Source organism: Pongo pygmaeus, chromosome 4, assembly GCF_028885625.2.
Source record: "Pongo pygmaeus isolate AG05252 chromosome 4, NHGRI_mPonPyg2-v2.0_pri, whole genome shotgun sequence".
Lineage (NCBI taxonomy): Eukaryota > Metazoa > Chordata > Mammalia > Primates > Hominidae > Pongo > Pongo pygmaeus.
Genome location: NC_072377.2, coordinates 65,840,066 through 65,858,528, shown reverse-complemented (window position 1 = coordinate 65,858,528; position 18,463 = coordinate 65,840,066). Strand labels below are relative to the sequence as shown.

The 18,463-nt window shown below is 39.1% G+C and overlaps 1 protein-coding gene across 2 annotated transcripts in view; it reads left to right on the top strand.

Moving 5' to 3' along the window:
• The first annotated feature begins 14,906 nt into the window (after window positions 1-14,906).
• Window positions 14,907-18,463, top strand: part of PDE4D (phosphodiesterase 4D) — a 1,555,180-nt gene continuing 1,551,623 nt past the window's right edge. Inside the window, exon 1 of one of the 2 annotated variants that reach the window (XM_063664836.1) lies at window positions 14,907-15,012. The gene's annotated coding sequence lies outside the window, so the exon portion shown is untranslated. The remainder of the gene's footprint in view (window positions 15,013-18,463) is intronic. The other variant, XM_063664835.1, reaches the window with a different exon arrangement.

Below are 18,463 nucleotides of genomic sequence, written 5' to 3'. Positions count from 1 at the left end.
TCCTGGATAATATCCTGCAGAGTGTTTTCCAACTTGGTTCCATTCTCTCTGTCACTTTCAGGTACACCAATGAGACGTAGATTTGGTCTTTTCACATAGTCTTATATTTCTTAGAGGCTTTGTTCATTTCTTTTTACTCTTTTTTCTCCAAACTTCTCTTCTCACTTCATTTCATTCATTTGATCTTCCATCACTGATACCCTTTCTTCCAGTTGATCAAATCAGCTGCTGAAGCTCGTGGATGCATCACGTAGTTCTCGTGCCATGGTTTTCAGCTCCATCAGGTCATTTAAGGACTTCTCTACACTGGTTATTCTAGTTAGCCATTCGTCTAATCTGTTTTCAAGGTTTTTAGCTTCTTTGCGATGTGTTCGAACTTCCTCCTTTAGCTCAGAGAAGTTTGATCTTGTGAAGCCTTCTTCTCTCAACTCGTCAAAGTCATTCTCCATCCAGCTTTGTTGTATTGCTGGCGAGGAGCTGCGTTGCTTTGGAGGGGAAGAGGTGCTCTGACTTTTAGAATTTTCAGCTTTTCTGCTCTGTTTTTTCCCCATCTTTGTGGTTTTATCTACCTTTGGTCTTTGATGATGGTGAAGTACAGATGGGGGGGTTTTGTTGTGGATGTCCTTTCTGTTTGTTAGTTTTCCTTCTAACAGTCAGGACCCTCAGCTGCAGGTCTGTTGGAGTTTGCTGGGGGTCCACTCCAGACCCTGTTTGCCTGGTATCACCAGCAGAGGCTGCAGAACAGCGAATACTGCTGAACAGCAAATATTGCTGAACAGCAAATGTTGCTGTCTGGTCGTTCCTCTGGAAGCCTCGTCTGAGGGGGGTACCTGGCCGTGTGAGGTGTCAGTCTGTCCCTACTGGAGGGTGCCTCCCAGTTAGCTACTTGGGGGTCAGGGACCCACTTGAGGATGCAGTCTGTCCGTTCTCAGATCTCAAACTCCTTGCTGGGAGAACCACTACTCTCTTCAAAGCTGTCAGACAGGGACATTTAAGTCTGCAGAGGTTTCTGCTGCCTTTTGTTTGGCTATGCCCTGCCCCCAGAGGTGGAGTCTATAGACGCAGGCAGGCCTCCTTGAGCTGAGGTGGGCTCCACCCAGTTCGAGCTTCCTAGCCACTTTGTTACCTACTCAAGCCTCAGCAATGGTGGGGCGCCTCCTCCCCCAACCTCGCTGCTGCCTTGCAGTTCAATCTCAGACTGCTGTGCTAGCAATGAGTGAGGCTCCGTGGGCATGGGACTCTCTGAGCCAGGCGTGGGATATAATCTCCTGGTATGCCATTTGCTAAGACCATTGGAAAAGCATAGTATTAGAGTCGGAGTGACCTGATTTTCCAGGTGCCGTTTGTCACAGCTTTGCTTGGCTAGGAAATGGAATTCCCTGACCCCTTGCACTTCTCGGGTGAGGCGATGCCTCGCCCTGCTTCAGCTCACACTTGGTGCACTGCACCCACTGTCCTGCACCCTGCAGTGTAGCGAAGTTTGAAATGTAGATAGCCAGAAGTCAGTCTGGGGGAAAGCAATTCCAATTTTTAGGCTTGTAAAATTGTTTTCATTGATTTCTACTCAAATTTGAAATTCTTTCCTATCGTCAACATGTTTGATGATGCCTAATAGGAGCTACAAATTCACTATACCTTTTTTTCTTTTTTGCTGGAAAATGTATAAAATAGAATGTATCTGAATTTCCATGTGGGGCTGAAACATGCTGTCATGATAGAAACAATATGCATACATCTCTGTCTCTCTGTGTGTGTATGTATGTATGTGTGAAGTCATATGTTTTATGCTTTCCTATATATCAGATTATGTTTTAGCATTTCAGAGGCACTGTGTCCTGCTAAAATCCTGTGATTCCAGATGAAATGGCAAACACTATTGACAGCAATGTGATGAAACAACCAAAGAAAGTGTTCAAGTGACCCGACTCATAAAATTCACCAATATATGCAGTAAAATAGTTATTATAAGAGTAGCTAAGAATAATTAATATGAGTAAGTCTGTAGCTTAACACAGTAAAGTATCACTTTTAAATGCGTTTGCATTTCTCATGGGTGAGGGTTAGCAAATTCTGACCTGGAGACCAAATCTAGCCTACTGTTTTATTTGTAAAAAGTTACCTTTGAACACAGTCCTACCCATTTATTAACTTACTGTTTATCGCTGCTTTTGTTCTAGAAAAGCAGAGTTGAGTAGTTGAAAAAAAGACTGTGGCCAGGCACAATGTCTCATACCTATAATCCCAGCACTTTGGGAGGCCAAGGGGGATCACTAACTGGTCAGTAACTCTTGGGCTCAAGTGGGTGGATTACTTTAGCCCAGGCATTAGTGACCAGCCTGGGCCACATGGTGAAACCCTGTTTCTACAAAAAGTACAAAAATTAGCCAGGAATGGTGGCGTGAACCTGTAGTCCCAGCTACTGGGGAGGCTGAGGTGGGAGGATGACTTGAGCCTGGGAGGTCAAGTAAGGCTGCAGTGAACTGAGATCATGCCACTGCCCTCCAGCCTGAGAGAGAAAGTGAGATCCTATCTCCAAAAAAAAAAGAAAAAAAAAAAGACTGTAATATAAGACCCCCGATGTCAAAAATATTTACTATCTGATCCTTTACAAAAGCGTTTGCTAACTCCTGTCCTTGTGTATGCTTTGATTTCAGATTAATTATATCTTATATGTTATATATGATATATATATGAGATACATACATATATCTAATATGTTATATATTTAAGAATTATTCACTATGCCACAAACTGTAGATACAAAGGAAGTATCTCTAGGGAAAGCCAAAAACAAACACGGAAAGAAAGAAGGCTAGCAGAAGCTTCAAAATATCAAAAACTCTCTTACTGTGTGGCAATATAAACTAAAAACTGATGCTCAAAATCATGAAGATGGGAAAAAGAATCAAGACAACCAAAAAATATGGTTAATAAAAATGAAGACAGAAGTCATCAAGATGTTTATGAGAACCAGGGTCCTTTCAAATAGGGGGTGAAAAAGGAGTGAGAAGAAGGGCATGGCAATGAAGAAGAACTTAATTTGCACACAGCCAACAGAGGGGGCAGGAGGGCCAACACAGCTGCATTTCTACCACATTATTTATTTTGGTAAGTACTGTCATCTTTTGTTATGAGCCATATTTCATTCAACAGTGTTTAATGACTTTCTTCCAAATGATTACTCCATAATATTTACTGAGAATCAAACAGAACTTACAATAGAAAAAAGAGACACTCCTTAATTAGATATTTTGGAAAAAAATCATTGTCGTGTGACAAGACAACCAAAGAGTAGTCAGCTAAAACTATAGAAATGAAGTATTCTAAAAATGTGTCAGACAGCTAATTAACACAATATTTTATTTTTCTAAAGATCTTGCAGTATTTGTCATCTTTATCACCTTTTAAAAGTTTGCATTTTATTGTGACTTTTAAAAATTTTAAATAAATGTCCATTTTGTATCTATCATTCTGTCTTTATGTAATAATATCTATTATTCTATATCTGTATCAAATATTTTGTATGTACTTCATGTTCATATTAATTTTACCTTTCTCTCTTTCTTTCTTTCTTTCTTTCTTTCTTTCTTTCTTTCTTTCTTTCTTTCTTTCTTTCTTTCTTTCTTTCTTTCTTTCTTTCTTCCTTTCTTCCTCTCTCTCTCTCTCTCTCTCTCTTTCTTCCTTTCTTCCTTTCTTTCTGCCAGGGTCTTACTCTGTCTTCCAGGCTGGAGTGCTGTAGCACAATCTCGGCTCACCACAACCTCCACCTCCCGGGTTCAAGCAATTATCCTGCCTCAGCCTCCTGAGTAGCTGGGATTACAGGCACATGCTACCATGTCCAGGTAATTTTTGTATTTTTAGTAGAGATGGGTTTTGCCATGTTGGCCAGGCTGGTCTCAAACTCCTGACCACATGTGATCCGCCCCCCTTGGCTTCCCAAAGTGCTGGAATTACAGATGTGAGCCACCACATCCAGCCCCATTTTACCTTAATTTATAAGAATATATAATTATATTTATAATTTTATATTAATTTTTCTATTACTTAAAGGCTAAATCTCTAGTTTCCTTTTTATTTTTCAGGTAGAGAATTTTAATTCACTGAGTACCTGATCATTTTACATACCTAGTCAAATAAATATGAAATTTAAAAAACTAAGATTAAGTTTTAAAAATTCTTAAGTGCTTACAATCCATTGAAGACAACAAAAATTGCTTAAGCGGTTTTTAAAACCTTGATAAGAGGTCATCAACATGATTTAAATGTGAAATTAGCTAATGTAAGTAGCAATTAGGATGAGATTTAGCTTATATATTTGGAGGTATAATGGAAAACTCTGGTGAGGACTCTTTTATTGCACACCAAGAGAAACATGAGAAAGAAAAATGAGTTGCATTTTTCTGTATTTTTCCTGAAGTGAAATGCTTTGCAACATCCTCAGAAAGAAAGAGAATACATGAGTAATATGAAAGAAAACTATATAAAGGATTTAATTATTTCCAAATTGCCTGGGTTTTTTTTCAGTGCCTGTTTTTTTTTCAAGCAGGAATAACTGTAGAAACTTTTATTTATTTATTTTTAAAGGAAGGGTTACTATTCTTAGTGGCAGTAAATATAGTTAATAATGGTAATTATAATTTTATAAACTCATTCAAAAGTCTTGATTTTAAAGGTGATAGTAAAAAAAATATGTATCTATTTATCTTGTTCCCTGAAGAATGGTAGCACTCCTGACCGCTGACAGACTGTCCTCCTCGGCATAATTGATGACCTTCAAAGCCATCATACTTCAGTATTCAATGTCAAAGATTTATTTCCATTTGCAAAATTTGCTTAGAACTCACCTATATTTACCTTTCCTCCTATGACTTATAAGATAATATTAACATCTACATAACAGAATCTCACTCACAGAATGTTTGAGCCAAGAAGGTGCTCTGAGACCCTCTGCCTCAACAGCCTCATTTCATAGATGAGAGAAGCCCAGAGAGGTGAGGACGCCTTCCATAGCTCTAGCACTTGTTTCTAGACATGGAACCAGGACAGCCCTTGGCATTTCCCACCACACTTTCCTGCTTATTATGTGGCATGAGCTTGTCTTTAACACTGAATTAGAATTATTGCACATTACATTGCATTCATCAAGGCCTACCCTTCAGGCAGTCTGATGTAACAGTCTATTATAAGACATCCGAGAAAAACCATCCACTATCCTTTCAGATGTTCTCAAAACAGTTTGTATTAAGAGCTAATAAAATGAAACAGAAAATGCCAGATAAACTTTTTAAAATAAAGATTTTGTGATTCATTGGGTTTAATTATTGGTTTTATTTTAGCATTACTTTGATACATTTCCTGAAGTATACAGACAGAACTAAAGCCACATTTAAAAGACAATTAATAAAACCCAGACATTATGATATAATTTACATACATTTAGATCTATTTAAAGTGTACAGTTCATTTATTTAGTATAACCACAGAGTTGTGCAAACATCACCACCATCTAATTCTAGAACATGTTAGAACCCCAAAAGAAACTTCATATTCATTAGCATGTTGCATTCCTGGCAGCTCCCTCTTGCCACCCTGTACCCTCAGTCCTAGGCAACCACTAAACAACTTTCTGTCCTCATAGACTTGTCTATTCTAGACATTTCCTATAAATGGCATCATACGATATGTGGTATTTTGTGACTGGCTCTGGCTTCTTTCACTTAGTATAATGCTTTCACATTTATCATGTAGCATATGTAAGTGTCTTTCCCTTTTATATCTGAGTAATATTCCATTGTATGTGTATTCCACATCTTTATTAATCCATTCATCACTTGATGAATATTTGGATGGTTTTCACTTTTTGGCTACTATGAACAATGCTGCCACGAACATTTGTGAACAAGTTTTTGTGTGGCATTATGTTTCCATTTCTTTTGGGTACATATCTAGAAATAGACTTACTGGGTCATAGGGTGACTGTATGTTTAATATTTTAAGGAATTCCCAGACTGTTTGCAAAGTGACTGCATCATCTTACAATCTCACCAGTAAGTATGGCATGAGGATTCCAATTTCTTCACAGCCTTGTAAAAGGAAAATTTTACAATTATAATTATTTGGCAAAAATTCAATGAATTTTTTGAGCATCTATTTTATGAAAGGTCTTTTTTGAGGTGCTATAATTTTTTAACACTATCAATTTTGTGGAAAAAAGGAGCACTTTTCTAAAGGACATTATTTTTAAAGTTTATTACTTGTTATTTATTAATTTTTATTAATACATAATATTGGTATGTATCAGGTACATGTGATAGTTTGATGCAGTCAAACAAAGTTATTTCTTTGTGTTTGGAACATTTCAGATCTTCTCTTTCAGCTATTTTGAAATATGCAATATATTTTTTATTAACTATAGACACTCTAGTGTGCTATTGAACACTAGAACTTATTTCTTCCACATAACTGTATGTTTGTACCTGTTAACCAATCTCTCCTCATCCCCCCAGCCTTTTCCCAGCCTCTGGTATCTATCATTCTATTCCCTACCTCCATGAGATCAACTTTTTAGCTCCCACATATGAGTGGGAACACGTGATACTTGTTTTTCTGTGCCTGGTTTATTTCACTAAACATAATGACTTGGAGTTCCATCTTTGTTGCCGCATATGACGAGATTTCATTTTTAATGGCTGAATAGTATTTTGTTGTGTACATATACCACATTTTCTTTATCCATTCATCTGTTGATGGACACTTAGGTTGATTTCATACCTTGGCTATTGTGAATAGGGCAGCAATAAATATGGGGGTACAGTTATCCCTTTGATTTATTGATTTCCTCTCCTCTGGATAGATAGACAGTAGTGGGATTGCTGGGTCAGATGGTAGTTCTATTTTTAGTTTTTAAAGACACTTTCATACTGTTTTCCATAATCGTTGTACTAATCTACATTCCCAACAATGCATAAAGAGTTCCCTTTTCTCCACATAATCACCAGCATGTGTTATTTTTTGACTTTGATAATAACCATTCTAACTGGGGTGAGATAGTATCTCATTGTGGTTTTGATCTGTATTTTCCTGATGATTAGTGATGTTGAGCAGTTTTTCCTAAACCTGTTAGCCATTTGTTTGTCTTTTTAGAAATGTCTATTCATGTCCTTTTCTCACTTTTTAGTGAGATTATTTGATTCTTTGCTGTCGAGTTGTTTGAGTTCTATGTATATTCTGGATATTAGTCCCTTGTTGGATGAATAGTTAGCAATTTTTTCCCCATTGTTCATGTTATCTCTTCATTCTGTTGCTTGTTTCCTTTCCTGCGCAGAAGCTTTTTAGTTTAATGTCATTCCATTTGTCTATTTTTGTTTTGGTTGCCCCTGCTTTTGAGGTCTTAGCCATAAAATCTTTGCCTAGATCAATATCTTGAAGTATTTCCTCTATGTTTTCTTTTAGTAGTTCTATAGTTTCAGGTCTCGTATTTAAGTCTTTAATCCATTCTGAATTGATTTTTATACATTGTGAGAGATAGAGGTCTAGTTTCATTCTTCTGCATGTGAATATCCAGTTTTCTTAGCACAATTTATTGAAAAGAATGTCCTTTCCTCAGTGTATGTTCCTGGCAACTTTGTCAAAAATTGGCTGGCTGTAAATACTTGAATTTATTTCTGGATTCTCTATTCTGTTCCATTGGTCTATGTATCTGTTTTTATACCAACAGCATAGTGTTTTGGTTGCTATAGCTTTGTAGTATATTCTGAAATGTGTTAGTGTGATGCCTTCAGCTTTGTTCTTTTTATGGAGTATTGCTGCTATTTGGGCTCTTTTGTGGTTCTGTGTGAATTCTAGGATTGTTTTTTCTATTGATTCAAAGAATGTCATTAGTATCTCGATAGGAATTGCATTAAATCTATAGCTTACCTTGGGTAGTATAGTCATTTTTAACAATATTAATTGTTCCAATTCATGAGCATAATATGTCTTTCTATTTTTTGGTATCCTCTTCAATTTTGTTCATCAGGGTGTAGTGTAGTGTTTTTTGTTTTGTTTTGGCTTTCGTAGAAATCTTTCACCTCCTTGACTAAATTTATCCCTGAGACTTTTTTGAAGTTATAAATGAGGTTGCTTTCTTGATTTCTTTTTCAGTTAGTTGGTTATTGGTGTATAAAAACACAACCGATTTTTTTATATTGATTTTGTGTCTTGTAACATTACTGAATTTGTAAAATCACGTCATCTGAAGTAGAGACAATTTGGCTTCTTCCTTTTTTTTTTGAATTGGAATATCTCTCTGTCACCCAGGCTGGAGTGCTCTGGTGTGATCTTGGCTCACTGCATCCTCTATTTCCCAGGCTCAAGGGATCCTCCCACCTCAGCCTCTTGAGTAGTTGGGACTACAGATGTGTGCCACCACACCTGGCTAATTTTTGTATTTTTCATAGAGACAGGGTTTCATCATGTTGTCTAGTCTGGACTTGAACTCCTGGGTTCAAGCGATCTGCCCACCTCAGCCTCCCGAAGTGCTGGGATTACAGGCTTGAGCCACCACACCTGGCTGACATCCTGTTTTCCAGTTTGGATGCCTTTCATTTCTTTCTCTTTCTGGAAAGAGAAAGTCTGGCTAGGACTTCCAGTATAATGCCGAATAAGAGTGGTGAGAGTAGGTGTCCTTGTCTTACTCTAATTCTTAGAGGAAAGGCTTTCAGTTATTCCCCATTCAGTATGATGTTAGCTGTGGGCTCACCATATATGGCCTTTATTATGTTAAGGTATGTTCCTGCTATACCTAATTTGTTGAGAGTGTTCATCATGAAGGGCAGGGTGAAAGGGATTCTTTTCTGAAGGGGGTTGTGTCACTCAGTGTCTGATGAGGATACAGAAGTCAGTGTTTGGTGAGAGATAGTAATTTGAAGAGGGAAAATTTACTATAAAGAATTATTAACTGGAAAAATGTGATAAACTACAAAAGGGGTAAATTGCATGCTAAATAACACAGAAATAGCAAACATAGGGAAGAGCTGCTACTTCTAGGACTGAGGGAGGATACACAAGAAAAGAACAAACATGGAAGGGTCTTTCACACCTCAAGGCTGAGATTCAGACCTTGTTGGAGAGGGTGGTGCTGTGGCCCGCAGGACAGAAAAGTTATTTGAGGTGCCACAGGCCAGGCCTGATGAGTAGGGTACTGGCGGTTGGGTGCCAGTGGATCAGCACTGTGGTCAAAAAAGTGCCTTCTAGGGTGCTGGAAAAACCCACTGGAAGGTGGTCACCACTGGGTCTCCTGCATACTGCTGGCAAGGAAATTGCCTGCTCTGGTGACAATAAAACTCAAGAGGAAGTCCTCACTAGGTGCTGGTGGAACTCACTGTAGGGTGACTCTCCCATACACCACTGGTGGTGGCCACAGGTAACAAGAACCAGGAAGAATCAAGAAGGAATGCTCCTTTATTTGCTATACCTTGTTTTATTTTATTTTATTTATTTATTTTTTTGAGACAGTTTTGCCTTTTTTCCCTGGCTGGAGTGCAATGATGCGATCTCAGCTCACTGCAACCTCCACCTCCCGGGTTCAAGTGATTCTCCTGCCTCAGCCTCCTGAGTAGCTGGGATTACAGGTGCATGCTAATTTTGTATTTTTAGTAGAGGTGGGGTTTTACCATGTTGTCCAGGCTGGTCTCAAACTCCTGGCCTCAGGTGATCCTCCTGCCTCTGCCTCCCAAAGGGCTGTGATTACAGGCACGAGACACCGCATCTGACCCCTTTACTATACCTTGTAGTGTCTCCCCTACACTCTACCAGCAACAGATGACATTGCACTGGCTGACCGAGGAGCCAGATTAGTATCATGGAACAGGACAAAGAAGGGTGGATTTGGAGCGGAGAGGCAATATATTGATAACTGTCTCGGTAAACTCCTTTGGCTTCTTAGCTTCCACATGCATCATTTTATATATATTTGAACTCTTTATAACACAAAGTCAACTCTGTTCTTCAGAGAAGTGCAGAGTTCTCACCCCTTTCCCCAAATGAGGAGACACACAGTTCCAACAGTCATCGTAGTCTCACCTGGCTGTCTTAAATACTCCTCAAATCAAAGTTCCACTGAATATTCTCTTACCTAAAGGCTAAATTGTAGAGTTTACATTCAACAACTTTCATAAAATAATGAGGACAGAAAAAGGAAAATGGTTAATATATACAAATACATGCATATCCATCACATGCAAAGAGGAAATACACAAAACTGTCAGAATTCTCAGTTTTGTAATTGATTGAGAGGCCATAGTTGGTATCTATGGCTTCCTTCTTCTACTGCCTATTCTATATTTCCATTGCCCTTAAATGGTCAGGGTTCTTTATCTGGGGAGTGATCCAAACTTTCATTTCTAAACGGCCTGAATCCTCAATAATCCTGCCCCCTCCTTTTGACTCCTGCAGTTTCCCATTAACCTTTATTTCACACCTTGAGTCCAGGTTCTAGGGAGTTAGCTAATATTGGAGATGACGCATCTGGTCCTAGGCAGGTGTCTGGTGAGATGGCTGTTTTTCCCTTTGGTCCTGGTCCTTGGACCTCATACATTGCTGTTGAGCCATTGCTTGTTTCTGTCTGCATGGCATATTTATCTCAGGAGGCTCTTTCCACTGTGTTCATGTGACACTTGAGGGAGCTGCATCATTACAGTTTCTTGCTTCTCCAAAATGCTGGGGTGGAGGGGGAAGGGCAGTGGGGTGGGGGAAGAGGGATCCAGAATCCCAGCACGGACTCCTCTGGCTGGATGCCAGATGCAGCCAGTCTTTCCCCCATCTCTGTGCTCCTTTTCTGGGTGGTGGTAGGGTGAGGTGGGAAATTACTTTCTTGTTGGTCCTGGATACTTTGCAAAGACTTCAGTACATTTTGTTAGCTTTAAAGGTTTAGTTCTTAGCACTTTGCCACCCTGGGAAATCAATGCCAGCAAATCCCATAGAAGAACTTGTCTGCTTTTTGCTTCAATTTACCCGTCCGCGAACACAATAAATAAAGAGCTGGCATTCTGCTTATAAAAGGGTAGTATAGTAAAAAATGAAGAAAATATATCTCACAACTCATTTCCCATCTTTTAATAAATAGTGATAGATTTAAAATAGCTAAAATTGAAAACGATGCCTATTTGAAAATTTACTAAGTAATTACATTCTAGCAGTTATACATGAGATATTTATTATATATCACATGTACTATAAATCTAATTATCTGTGGTATAAATAGACATTCCTAACCACTTCCTTTTAAGCATTTTCTCTTGAACTTTCAACATTTGAATTGGATTCAGAACACGGAACAAGCACAATTCTTAAAAGTGTCAGACATGCTAGATTTCTTTCTCGCTCCCATGGAAAAAGTAAACATAGCATAAAACACTCATCAAATTTTAGAAGTTAAGAATGTGCTTTTTGTAGTTTATCCTAGAAAAATCCTCAAGTTATATAAACTTTTAGATTATGAATGAGTTATGGTCATTTGGAGATGGCAACAGAGCAACTGGCAGGTTCCAGAATTTATATACAAAGGTGAAAGTCTTTTTGAAACAACCAGAGCTTTCTTTCAAGTCTAACTTCCTGAGTAATTTATCTGAGAAATTGTGAGATGCCATGCAGGAAGACTTTCAAAATCATCCCAATGTCCCTCAGTCAATCTGGTTCAAATATGCAGAATTGGAGGACAGGTCAAGAAAGCAGACGCTGAAACAGGAGGAAATGAAGTCGGCTTATTGTGAACATGACTTTTTCCCATCTAAAAAAAGATGATAGTTTACATTATTTTGAGAATTGTGGAGTAGGAGAAGCAGACCAACCTTTCATACTGCTGAAATATAATTTTCCTGGCCACACATCTTCCTCATTAATTGTCTCCAATTCTTTACAAAAGAAAAAAAAAAACCTTCCTACATTTTTTTCTATTATAAAATAATTTCATGGTTGTATTTATCAAATGTTTAAGCATGAATGTGGTAACCAGTGAAAACAGCTTCATCTGTGGTGGCATGAAATGATGAAAAAATTAAATATTTTCTCTTTTTTTTCTCTGTTTTTATTCTCCATCCACATCAACTGAAGGGTAGCTAGAGGGTTTTGTGCAGAAGTCTGAGTGTCCCTTGTGCCAGGAGAGAGTTAAGATGCTTTTGTTACCTAGATCTGTGCTTCTGGAGCTACTTCACTGGATTGATGTTTAGGGAGGACTAGAAAGTTGAAGGGGAGAAGCTGAACCATGGAGGGTGCTGGAGTGCTAAGATCCCTGATTGTGGTACCTGTAGATAAATACAGTGGCTTTGAGAGGCAGAGCAAAGACTCCAATGGAGTCTGTTATTCAGTGAGCAACAGCATCACCCATCATGGAATAAATCACTTGGGGGTGGACAATGTATTTCAAGGTTCTGTGATTAAAGATTGTGGGACAGACCAGAGGCCCTTCCACAAATAGATTTCACAAGCCTCAGTCTTCTTATGTTGGTGGGTGGGGTAGATGGTGGCCAGAGAATGACTGAGATTCTGTCAACTCGAATGGGAGAGGCTCCTTCAGTTGGAATTAGATATGTAAAAGGTAAAGAAATGCGGTATTTCATGTACCTGTGGATTGTGAAACAAATTCACGCTCACTACATTTGTTTCAAAAGCATAAATAGGCCCTGCCTTCTGCCTTTATCTACTCTACACATATAGTACGGAACAGTATGATCAGGCCGATGTAAGACCATTTCAGGTTGCTTTTTGAGCCAGAAGATTAAGTTCCATAAAAAGTGAAGAAAAGTCAACAATTTAACACAAGAAATGTTTACCGACTAACTATTCTATGCTAGGTCTGTGAGTATGAGGAAATAAATGTGACATATCCCTTGAGAAAGCAGAAATAATCCAAAGAATTCATACATACACAAATTATTAATTACATCAGTAAAAAGTCTTTATGATGGGTGTGGCCAGGTCTGGGGCTGGAAGGCCCACCTCAGCATTGCAAAAGAATTAGTCTTCAGTCCTGAAGCTCACAGAATTTGCTAACCTATTACTTATGGGGAATATACCCCTGAAGATCATTCCTTGAAGAAAAAATACACATTTCCTTTGGAAGAAAGTAAAATCAGAAATCTTGAGGGTTCTCTCAAAGAAAGTCAGACCTGTAGTTCTAACCAGTCAACTGAACTTAGTTGAGAATGTTAATGTGCCAGAGAAACAAATGAATGCTCACCTTTCCAAGGAAGATAGTAGAAAATAACCCGCTTGACTATCTTCAGCTGGAAAAAAGAACTCTTTTTTTTTCTGCGATGGAGTTTCACTCTTGTTGCCCAGCCTGGAGTGCAACGGCGCAATCTCAGCTCACTGCAACCTCTGCCTCCCGGGTTCAGGCAATTCTCCTACCTCAGCCTCCCGAGTGGCTGGGATTACAGGCGTGCACCACCATGCCTGGCTAATTTTTGCATTTTCAGTAGAGACAGGCTTTCACCATGTTAGTCAGGCTGGTCTCGAACTCCTGACCTCAGATGATCCACCCACCGCAGCCTCCCAAAATGCTGGGATTACAGGCGTGAGCCACTGCGCCCGTTCGAAAAAAGAACTCCTTAATCCACTATGCCTAACCTTTTCCTCTCTCCTTTAGATTTAAATGATTAACTTCTGATAATGCTGCAGACATTTTTTTTTCTGAAAGATTTGTTAATGAATGGATTCCTTTTGAAAGAAGTCCAGGCAAGAGCACAGACAAACAGAGAGTTCCAATGATGACCAAATGTGAAACATACTACGGTATATAAGAATCTTCTAGAGATGTTAAGTGTAACACCAAGATCAAAGCACAGGGGACTGACTGTATCAATGCATTTCCCTGCAGAATTTAGGACTCTGTAAAGTGAAGGGCAAGTATCATATAGAAGAGGAAGGACGCTGGGAAGAGCCCTAATTGCTGACGGGAGAGCCTAGTCCAGCTCTGGTCCTTCACTGGTCACTGTGAGATCTTAGGCAAATCACTTGCTTTTCTGGGCCTTCATTTTCTCATCTGGAACCGAGGTAATTGAATTAGACCCTTCTTTAAGTCCTAAAATTCCAAAATCTCCAATGCAGGCACATATTAATATTGTACCAGGTAGCCTTTGTCCTACATTGAATTGTAGGTATAGTTTGCGCATATTTGTCTCCCATCCAGAAGTCTGCAGATTCACTAAGGAAGAGTCAGTTAAGGGCCAGTTGGGGGATTTGAAGGATTCAGAGCTACAGGAACTATTCTTTATTCCTGGGTAACTCTAAGCCAGAAGATGGAAAAGCTCACCTAAAATCTCTGCCATCAGGTGTGTGGGTGCTGTTGTACTAGGGTGTGGAGAGAGGAGAACGTCTCAGGAGACCAGGTAAGGGTTCCTATGATTGCAGAACCAACCAAAGAGCCTTGGAGGCACCAATGACGATGATTTTCTCTAGTTCTTCAAAAGCCAGGCACTGGGCCATATTATTTTCTGTGAAAGAAAAGAAAAATAAGTGAAAATGCTTCACAGAATATTTTATAGCAACACACTTCTCAGGATTAATTAATAGTTTTAGAAAATGGAGGGAAAGAGCTCGTCTGTGTAAAGGTTTGAATATGCACATATCATCTTGGAAAAAAAGAGACTGTTATTCTATCATTTCCACATACATGGTTTTGTTATAAATATAATTGAAAATTCAAGTCTTTCAAAAATAGAATACATGGGCACTGGAGATTAGGTCACACATAATCAAATTCTAAATTTCTTTTCCAGCAAAGTTGTCCCTACTGAGGTCAGAGTACAACTAAGAGGGGATGGTGGGCTAAACGCCAAATGAATGACAAGGGAAGATTTTCAGGCAGGGAGTCATCAGCCTTGTCACATGCTGCTGATATGAAAGGACTGACCACTGGATTGAGCAACATGAAGGCATGTGACCTCAATACAAGCTTTTTCTGTGGTTGGAGTGAGATAAAAGAGAACAGGGAGAGAAGTGGAATCACCAAGTGAGGACAACTATTTGAAGGAGGTTTGTGGACCATTTGTTGTTATACAGAGGGAACTGCACAAGGGATTTTATGATGAGGGAACAGCTCTGTTTGAGAACTGGGTGTAATTGCTTTTGAGGCCACAGAGAGTCACGGTTCTCTGTGATTTAATTATTCAGGAAAGAGGCTTCCTAGAAAGATTACACTTTCTTCAAAGAAAGTCAGTTTCTCTCATTTGCATGTCTCTCATTTCTAAGTGACTTAATGAAAATTTCTTTCCCCACTAACTTGAGTTTTATATATCTTGTATTGAGTAGACATAAGAAGTGCTGGTTGGCCTGATTTGGTGCAGGACAGGATCCCACAAAGAGAACAGTTTCAGCCTTATAATCTTTCTTCCTTTGACTTTCTGTGATTAGTTTCCTTAGTGTCTGGTAACAGCTCTGGTTCCTTTGCTGCAGCGTGGTGAGACTCATCTCTTAGAACAAATTGGTTCACAGGCTGGGGGCTGGTGGACAGGAGGGATGAAATCATTGTTTTGCTTCAATGTCGGTTCTCCCCTGAGAGGTCTTTCACAGCAATGGAGTCTATATTTTTAGAATTAGCATGTTCTGTTTCAATGTTGTGAACATTCATTTTAAACCTACTATATTTAGTAGAGGTTTAATTACCCAAATTGGGAAACTAGTTTTAAACCGTCACCTTCTACTTGGTTAATCAAAACAGTCCCCACCACCAGCAGGGGAGACTGGTAATTTCAGTCACACAGCCACACCTGGTGAGAGCAACTGACAAAAGCAATTCCACTGCCTGAGTTCAGCATCTTCAGCACCCATCCAGCCCTGTTGTAGCCCCTCTTTCTTTCAGTAAGACCTTCCTGCAATATACCCTCTGTGGGCTAGGGCTGGGGGGATGTGTCTGCTCTGATGTCTGTGGGGAGTGTCTTTTCTTCCCACACAAAAATCGTGATTATATTTTCCAAAATAGCACTCAGGAAACAGAATCTCTCCGTGGCATTTACAGATATGTGAGATGTTGAGGAACTGCGGTCTGAATGATGAAATTTCTTGGATTTTTCAGCAATGTCATTTTTTCCTTCATTTACTCACTCACTTCTGGAAGGGCCAATCTGAGAGCTGGGCTGAGGAGTCCAAGGCTGATGCAGTCATGGATGAGTCTGAGGCAGGGAGACCACTGGTGGGAGAGTGGGCAGTGCAAACTGGCTTTAAAAATACTCAGATACAAATATGAATTTTGCATATTCATTCAGTCATTTGGCAAATATTTATTGATTGGTTATGGGATAAGCCATAGAGCCTGGCACTAGTTTAGTAAGAGAGACACACAGGAATGGAAAAAATTATCATAATAAATGCATAGTTACAGAGCAAGAGTTCTGAAGGATCATTTTATGGGTATGTGTAACAGGAACCCGATGTGATTGATCAGTGAAGCAAATTGGCACTTGAACTGAGATCCACAGTGGTGCTTCCCAAACTTTATGTGCATATGAATATCTGGGGATCTTGTTAAATGCAGATCCCTGTGCTGCTTCTGGGGCTTGGGGAGGAGCCTAAAATTCTGCATCTCTAATAAGCTGCCCTGTGATGCTAACGCTGCTGGTACCAAAGATTCTAAAGGACAAACATAACGGAAAGCAGGGGTTGGGGGAAATAAGTTTCACAGGGAGGGAACAGTTATACACAGCAAGAACATAGTCTGCATGGTGCTCTTCTGGTCCCTAACCACTGAGGCAAAGGTCAAGTAATTGCTCTACCTTCTTCCATGACTAATTGGCAGGATATATTTTCCCCTGACAGGACATTTCCCAACTTTAAGGCTGCCCTTTATGTTTACTTCAAAATTCCTTTTACCTCTTGTAAATATTGGGATTTCCATTTAAAAAGTCAGACGAAAGATATGTCTTCTACCCTTCTCCTTAGAATTTGCCAGAAAACAAGGACAGAAATAGGAATTTCACATTTGATAAACCTTGAAGACTAACTCCTAAAAGATAATATTTGGAGAGGCTCTCAATGCAGTGAAGATCAAATATGGGTGCAGAAAGGCTCCTGGAGGGAGTGCTTGGGAACACAGATCTCAGATAAAGCTGGCAGGAAACTGTTTTCCTAAGTAGATGGCACTTTGAGGGCAAAACCAACCACCCCTTCTTTGGAATCCCAGGAAAGGCAGGTACATGGAGGGTAGGGCTGGAGCATCCCTTTACCCCATTTGACGTCACAGGAAAGTGGAGCAAGCAGAACTGCAGAAAATGTGCAGAAATGCTACAATCAGTCTGTGTCCTAGTGAGGCAGGGTAGAGGAGAGAGGCTGAATTGCCTCCTGCTCTGTAGCTGCCAATGCCTGTTGGCTGGAGAGAGGTAAAAATTCAAACAACACACACATATAGTCTTGTCATCATGAGTTTGTCCCTGAACCAGGGAGAATTCTTGCTAGCCTGGAACTGCTCATCTCCTTCTCAACAAGACCCTGGACCACTTCCAACATCAGGAAGAACACACTTCATTTAAAGATGAGTAACAAAAAGGCAACTAGCGCAGGATCTACACAAATAAGTTACAAGACAAAAAGAGGAAGAGGTCGGGGGAACATAAGGAATCCTCGCCAATAACAAGTTGCCATTAAGAAGTAGAAAATTATGACAAAATAAATGTCTATGAACAATGAATTTAATGAAACAATGAAGAGCCTCGAAGCAGAGCAATTGAGAGATTGGGGAAATACTAGCACCACCACAGGAGGAAATGAAACAAGAACTTCTGAAGGTCGGGAAGGAAGCAGAAGAGAAAAATAAAGCTACCATGGAAATGCAAGCATATTGTAATAAACACTAAGAAGAAACACTGCTGACATCACAGTGAGGAATAGGAGGGCAACATTAAGACACATAAACAAAAGATACAAGCAAAATAACCAGAAATGAACAAAGAGTGAACTAGAGAGACCACGAAAGATACAGAAAACAAAAGAATTGCAACATATGCATTATTTGTATCTTTTAAGAAGAAGTCTGGAGATATTACTCAGTAAAACTCTTTAGAAATAAAATAAGACTTGAATCTACAAATGGAAAGGGCATACTGTAGCTCAGAAAAAATTGATACAGAATGATCAACATTGAGAGGTATCCAAGTAAACATACTGGCCCTCAAGGCCAATGAAAAATTTTAGAATCCAGGCAAAAATAAAAAATAAGAGTGAAAAATTAAGTTGGCGTGATAACAAAATAGACTATGTAGTGGAATATCAAAAGCAAGAGAACGGAATACTAACATAAATGAGAGTACAACATTTCAACATATTACCATAATAAATTTAAATTGTCTAATTCACCTATTGACTCAAATTTACAAAAGAGGGAAATCAAATTATTTGTAATATGCGAGATGCATCTAAAACAACAAAACTCAGAAAGGATAAAGATAAAAATTAGGCAAAGCAAATGCAAAAAAAAAAAAAAAAAGGAGCAGCT